This window comes from Poromitra crassiceps (genome assembly GCF_964638095.1).
Source record: "Poromitra crassiceps genome assembly, contig: HAP1_SCAFFOLD_388, whole genome shotgun sequence".
Taxonomy (NCBI): Eukaryota; Metazoa; Chordata; class Actinopteri; order Beryciformes; family Melamphaidae; genus Poromitra; species Poromitra crassiceps.
In genome coordinates, this window is record NW_028152016.1 from 72,501 (window position 1) to 80,396 (window position 7,896).

At 38.8% G+C, this 7,896-nt stretch overlaps 1 pseudogene across 1 annotated transcript; it reads left to right on the plus strand.

Annotated features, from left to right (window-relative positions):
- The first annotated feature begins 5,730 nt into the window (after positions 1 to 5,730).
- Positions 5,731 to 7,242, plus strand: LOC310771173 (C-X-C chemokine receptor type 4 pseudogene; annotated as a pseudogene). Its single transcript has 2 exons — positions 5,731 to 6,354; positions 6,745 to 7,242. The product of its transcript is annotated as a C-X-C chemokine receptor type 4 pseudogene (transcript).
- Positions 7,243 to 7,896: the final 654 nt, after the last annotated feature.

Sequence of the window (7,896 nt, forward strand, 5' to 3'; positions counted from 1 at the left end):
ATTTCTCTGACTCACCCATAGAGCCCCCACAGTTTTTTCCTCCCATGCCCCACTTATATGTATGTACAATACAATGTACAATGAATCCACCATTCAAATATTCCATATTTGCATGTTGTGGCAGGCTATCTTAGCTAGTATAGCCTACTAATGTATAGCCTACTAATGTATTCCCAAGGCTATTCTGTAGATTCCATCCGGGCAACACACACACACACACACACACACACACACACACACACACACACACACCCACCCACTCACACACATATTCACAGCCAGCCACAAACACACGCACCCACAAATTCACAGGTAAACATGACACACTGAAACATTCCAGTCAACTTCATCATTCATGTGTGATATTATGTATTTTCCCATGTTTTTCCCACTCCGGATCCAATTGTGACATCACCATTATGTTTTTTTTGATAGGCTATAAGCCTATTAAGCTTTGAATTAAATATGATCAATACAGATTGAGGTTTCAATTTCAGGTTTGAATTGAAAACGATTGAATACAGACTATGGTGTATGACTATGCCGTTTGCCCTGTCTCCCTTATCGCCGTAATGCATTATGGGTAGTCAGATACTACCGGTACTTTGGCTAATGTAGCGGCTAACGCTACTTACTTTGCATTACAGTAAAATGCCACCGAATGACCAAATTGATGCATTGATAAAAGTTAGTTTGTTGCTTATGCGTATGCAATAAAGGATGCGTTATTATATTTACTGGAATACATACACACGCCAACCTATGTCCCCTATCAGAGTTTGTTACGTTATTGTACAGCATTTGGTTCAAACACAGCTGCATCACTATACGTGTGAGCGTAAGTATTAATGGTTTACAACTTGTTTGTGTTGTACAGCATTTGGTTCAAACATATGGTGACATTGAATCAGTGTTAGCTTAGCGCTAGCTAGCTAGCATACACTACGATCTGTAGAATTGGCCTGGTCTTGGTCGATATGACCAAAAATTGATATAACGTTTCAGTAGCATGGACCCCTCTCGTTTTTTATTACAGTTGAAGATTTCACAAATCTCAACCACTCTCAATCTTGGTACAACCCAGACCCCGGATATCCGTGACCTACGGGTATTATTTCAAAATATAGAATATGGAACGTGAACAAACATCTTAGTTTTATTTTTCGTATTTTTATATGATTATTTTAATAGTTAGTAACTATATTATTATATAACTAACTAGTCCTCCTCACAGAATTGGTTAATTTACTGTGAGACTTTATGTTTTTGTAGACAAGCACCAAGTATATATAATAATGGTATATAATAATAATGGTATATAATAATAATAATCTTTGTAATACAATTGTTATAAAATTAAAACGTATAGCACACTTACAATATGTTTGTTGTATGTATTACAACTTAATTCAACTTGGTCTCCCCCCACATCTCCTCTTCTCTCCTCTCCACACCTCACCCCCTCCTATCTCCTCTCCTCTTCTCTCCCCTCCTCTCCTCTCCTCTCTTCTCTTCTCTTCTCTCCTCTCCTCACCTCACGTCTCCTCTCCTCTCCTCACCTCTCCCCTCTCTTCTCCTCTCCTTACAAGCCTATAGATGAGGGGTTTCAGACAATGTGCCCATTGTTACAATATTGTCAACAAAAATAGCACTAGTCTAAATAACATAACTTAATTCAACTTTTCTCACTACACTTTCCAAACATTAACACCCATCAAACACAACAACTCTTTTCTTACTACACATTCCAAACATTAACACACATCAAACACAACAACTCTTTCTTACTACACTTTCCAAAACATTAACACACATCAAACACAACAACTCTTTCCCACTACACTTTCCAAACATTAACACACATCAAACACAACAACTCTTTCTTACTACACTTTCCAAATGTTAACTGCATACATACTGTTATGTCTCGAAAGACAAGAGCTATGTAGCCTACTTTAAATCAGATCACTCCGGTGTACAAACATACATTGGTTGTCTAATAAAGTTTTACAAATCAATTAATTTGGTTGTCAACCATCGTTAAACGAAACTTAGTAGTTGTAAACTAAGTAGTTGTATCGATAAAGACTCTAATCGTTAAGCAGTCTCGAAAGTGGGGGTCAATATCAATCTACAATCTAGATTGATTTGATTCACTAATTTGGCGTTCTCTCATGCAAAATATCCAACATCCAATATCCAGAAGTAGTGATTACTACACAGAAGTAACTTTAGTTCCACCATTTGCTATTTGCTTCAAACATAATTTGGATCAGTTGTAACTTTGGCCATTTCTAACAATTTCTAGACAGTGAATTTACACAAGCACTTGAGTGAAATTCATAGTACCTATAGGGACTGTGATTGAATGAACGCAGATTGTCAGATTTGTATACCAAACCCTTATCCTGGTGCCTGCAAGGGTCGGCTGTACCACTAATGTCAGCCACTATGTGTTACAATATTGGGCTGGTTTCATAGACCTGGCCCAAAAGTACATACATACATGTTAGTTAGTCATAATAGTCAAACATGGTTTTTCATGTTCTGACTTGGTGAAATGTGTGTTGCATATATACATGTTAGTTTACACATAATAGCCAAACATGGTTTTTCATGTTCTGATGTGCTGAAATGTTTTACACGTCACGTAAAACAGTTTTTAAAACAGTTAATTAGCCTACACAATGTGTAATTTCAGGTTATTGTAAGTTATTGCATAGTTGCAATCTTTCATACTTACATACTTACAAGTGGGTTGTTTTTTAATGCCATGTGATTTGCGGTACTAATTAACCAATGTGTAAGGTGATTGTCAATTGTAAATTGTCAATTGTGTAAGGTGATTGTGATGTCAGGTGATTGTAAGTGTGTCATACATACCTACAAGCCTTCATATCAGTTGGTTGTGTCAATGATTTTCTGTATCTCTTGATGCGTCAGCATTGTCTTTGTCAGGCTTAGAAGCAATGTCTAAACAGTAAACAGTTTATGACAAGTGGTGGCAGCATGCTATGCTACTACACAAGACGTGTTATGGTACATAAATAATATGTAGCGTGTAATAATCTGAAGAACTCTGTCAGAGTTCTACTCTGTCATTATTTTTACATTTGACTTTGAGAACTATAATGAACTGTTAGTCTCTGTACTGATGTACAAAAGTAACAAGATTGAGGTTGTGAAATCTTCAACCGGAATAAAAAACTGGATATAATATAACTGAATCAGTTAGGCCAAACTATTATCAGTCAGGTCGGTAATGACCGGGGGAAATTATATGATTATTGTCCATTGTGTGTATGATACAACTTTGTTTATCATTCTGCCCCTCACACTATACAGTCTGTATTTAACTCAACACACTGTACCTGCCCCTTGACCTCGGAGGGGCTCTTCTGTCAACGGGCCTGAGGCAAGGTGTGGTGATCACAAGCATTGGCATAAATATTGTGACAATGAAATTGGTAAATTGGTTAAGCAAAGCAAGTAATGCTTTTGCAATGTAGTTTGTAAGATAAGATTTGTTGTATTTGTTGTATAAGATGTATTTTACAAGATATTTTCTGAGATTTGGTTATATTAACTTATTATTTATATTATTATTCTATTATTATTATTCTAATTATTATCTACTATTATTCTAATTATTATTATATTATTATATTATTATTATTATTAGGGGTTATTATGTATATTAACTATACATATTAAAGTATAGATGATTGTTTTGCCCACCTTATCAAAACAAATGTACAGCATATTAAAGTATAGATGATTGTTTTGCCCACCTTATTTGGTTGCCTTATCAAAACAAATGTACAGCATGTTAAAGTTTTAAATAAAGTCAAGTCAAGTCAAATCCAACAGGTCTTAATGTCAATTAATTTAGCTTTAACATGTTTTTTTTTTTAAACACACACACACACCCACACATTGACCCCTCTCATATATACGTAACTGCCTATAACTGTACATATATTCCTTTCACACACACACACACACACACACACTTTTCAAAATAGACACTCTTTCATATTGTGATTCATAGTGATTCTTGTTTGTTTTATGTGATCCCGGTTTTTAAGCAAACCGGATCCAGTTTCCTTGTATGTGTACATCCTGTACAAGGTACATCCTGTACAAGGTACATACTACATTGGACTCAATGATCCACAGATGTATCAAACAAATGTATGTTTTACTGATACAAATGACCAAATTACCACAAATTCAACATGTAATGCCATTTTCTCAATAATTTTGGTCAAAACATTTGGTGTGACCCAGATCAGACATTGTAATGAGGACCTTGTTATCACTGTCGTATACCCAGACTTGGCACATTGGATGTGCCCAAGATCAGACATTGTAATGACTTGATCAAAAATATTACAGACAATATATATATATATATATATATATATATATATATATATATATATATATATATATATATATATATATATATATATATATATATATATATATAGTAAATATAATTGTATAATATATTCAAAGTATTGTTAATTGTTAATTATTATTATTCAAAAAACCTGAAAATACTGTAAATACTGTAAATAAAATAAACTAAACCTAAAACATGCTAAGTTGTACTGTGTGTTAATTTAATGTGTTTTTGAAACACACAACCACATATAAAATCTCAAGTGAGATTTTTTAGAAAGAAAAAAGAAAGCTGCGCCCCTTTCTACCGGAAGCCCTGCCCCTAGGGACGGGACCCCGTAACTCTAGGGTGTAACAAGATTGAGAGTGGTTGAGATTGAAATCTTCAACTGGAATAAAAAAAAAAGTCAATGCATGGTTGCTTTTTGTTTGAAGAAGCATCGCCCCGGAACACCATAGTTAGATCACTGCTCTAAAGACACATCTCTCGCTCACACACATAGGAGCCTGTCTAAAAAGAACGTTATCAACGCAGGGTTAACATGACATCATTCTATGAGGTGAGTGCTCTTTCTGTTTTGGTTTCTTTTATTATGACCTTAGCCGCAGGTTTATATTTTTACCCGTTTTTTTTAAATCTCTCTCCTCAGAATCGGCCGTCTACGTTAGTTTGCCTATCCTACTTTCTTGTTTTATGTAGGCTGTATTTAGGCATGCAGAAAGTTTATCCAACTACGTTCTTGCAAAGAAATACGCGCAAGGGTCCAATTTAGCTAGCCTACTTTAAAAAAGCATGAATTATCGGCAAGCAATAGGGAGGGATATAGGCTGTGGTGTGTAGTAGCCTACGCCTAGGGTCTGCCTGCCTCGGCTATATATGTTTTAAGTCTCCGGTAATATATGGGTTTGTCTTGCCACTGAATATTGAGTTTACTATCGTGAGTAACCTATCAGCTTGATTGTGTGCGTGTGTGTGCGTGCGATATATATGCTCCCATAATGTACTTTTCCAAACTTTCCAATGGGCATAGTTTTCCTGTCATATTTGCATGTCAGCCATTTATAAAAATGTTAATTGAGAGGACTTGTGTAGTAGGCCTGCTTTGCTGGTAGTTCCTTTCATCAAATCTGTATTAATTAATTAATTAAATTAATTAAATTATTAATTAAAGTTATGGTTCAGCCTTCATTCAAACTTTGAGAGACAACTCAGACTGACCAGGCCAAACAGTAACAGTCTCATAACAGACACACGTGGCCTATGTTCTGTGAGGCAGATCTCCATTTTTTACCCTAACCTTTTCCACCCCTTCTTATTCCCAGGTCTTCAACATTTCCGAGAACGACTCGGATGGGTCCGGGGGGGACTATGACTATGCCAATATCGACTTTGGCGAGGAGCCGTGCGGCCGAGCGCTCAGCGAAGAATTCTACCGGATCTTCTTACCGATGGTGTACGGAATAATCTTCCTTCTGGGGATTGTGGGCAATGGATTAGTCATCTGTGTCATGGGCTACCAGAAGAAGGTCAGAACCATGACAGACAAATACCGGCTGCACCTGTCAGTGGCCGACCTGCTGTTCGTGCTCTCGCTGCCCTTCTGGGCGGTGGATGCGGCCAGCGGCTGGTACTTCGGTAGTTTCATGTGCGTGGCCGTGCACATGATCTACACCGTCAACCTCTACAGCAGCGTCCTGATCCTGGCCTTCATCAGCCTGGACAGATACTTGGCTGTGGTGCGGGCCACCAACAGCCAGGCCACCAGGAAGCTGTTGGCAGACAAGGTGATCTACCTGGGCGTGTGGCTGCCCGCTGCGCTGCTCACTGTGCCCGACCTGGTGTTCGCCAAGGCACAGGACATGGTGACACCCTCAGACCAGCTCTTCGGCACGGACATCGTGGAGACGTCGGGCCCCCCGGTCATCTGCGTGCGCATCTACCCACAGGTAGGGTTAGGGGTGATATTCTAGAGCGATATATCGATAGATATTGTATTGTATCACTATTGTATCATTGCAATTTGCAAAGGGGAAATATTGATATCGTCATCTTTAAGGTACGTGTTGTAAATCCAAGGCGATGAAGCGTAGATGTGCATGGTTTATGACCATAAGTGAAAGGTCAAGGACAAAAAAAAAAAAAAAAAAAAAAAAAGGGGGGGGGGGGGGGGGGGGGGAACAGCACTCACAGATCAACTTATCTTGTTTAATGGGAATAATTTGAATTGAAATTGTATCGTGTCAAGACACTTTGTAAAATCACCAAATATCGTATCATCGTCCAAATAATTTATATAGTATCATCTCGTGACTATCCTTGTGATTCCCATCCCGCAGGACTCCAGCAAAGTGTGGATGGCGGCGTTCCGCTTCCAGCACATCCTGGTGGGCTTCGTGCTGCCCGGGCTGGTCATCCTCACCTGCTACTGCATCATCATCGCCAAGCTGTCGCAGGACGCCAAGGGCCAGACGGTGAAGAGGAAGGCGCTGAAGACCACCATCGTCCTCATCCTGTGCTTCTTCGGCTGCTGGCTGCCGTACTGCATCGGCATCCTCATGGACACGCTGCTCAACCAGCTCAACGTCATCCCTCACAGCTGCGCGCTGGAGCATGGCGTGCACAAGTGGGTCTCCATCACGGAGGCGCTGGCCTACTTCCACTGCTGCCTCAACCCCATCCTGTACGCCTTCCTGGGAGTCAAGTTTAAGAAGTCAGCCAAGCTGATGCTCAGCAGCAGGTCCAGCCAGAAAAATGCCACTCTTATGACCAAAAAGCGAGGGGACATTTCATCGGTGTCCACCGAGTCGGAGTCTTCAAGTGTTTTGTCCAGTTAACAAACAATTTGACACGTTCACAGCCTTTGACTTGACACTCTCAGAGAGAGAGAGAGAGAGAGAGAGAGAGCCAAACTAAGCTTTAATTCCCAGGAATTACTACATTTTGTGATGTAAAGACAAAGTTTTTTTTATACATTTCGTATTGTTTCGCAGGCTCTGTGGCGACGGTGACCGATGAGCAAGGAGGAAAAGCTCAGCGTAACTGTACGATTATGCCCATGGTGTATTTGGTGACGTAGGTTTGCACCTGTGGTGGTAATATTTTTATATGCAATATGTTTATTGAATACTGTCCCTGTTCAAATAAACAATAAAGATAATAAAAAGAAATAACTATTTTTCTGCGTTGTTTTGTCGTCGATACCCCAAACCTCTGGAAATCCCTGACCCAAAACCTGACTCAAACCCTGACTCAAACCCCAACCCTAGCCCGTGACCAGTTCCCAAGGGGTAAATGGAGTCTGTGTACGTACAATGGTGAACAACGAGAGTCTGCAACTTATATATTAGAGGAGCAATATCTAGATATTTAGAGGAATATTTAATTTTAAATTAACATTAGGATTATATTGTGTAATAATGTTATTCATTATTTCATTACAACAGACATTTGTACAATATTATTATTATTATTAAGGAAAAACCAGATTA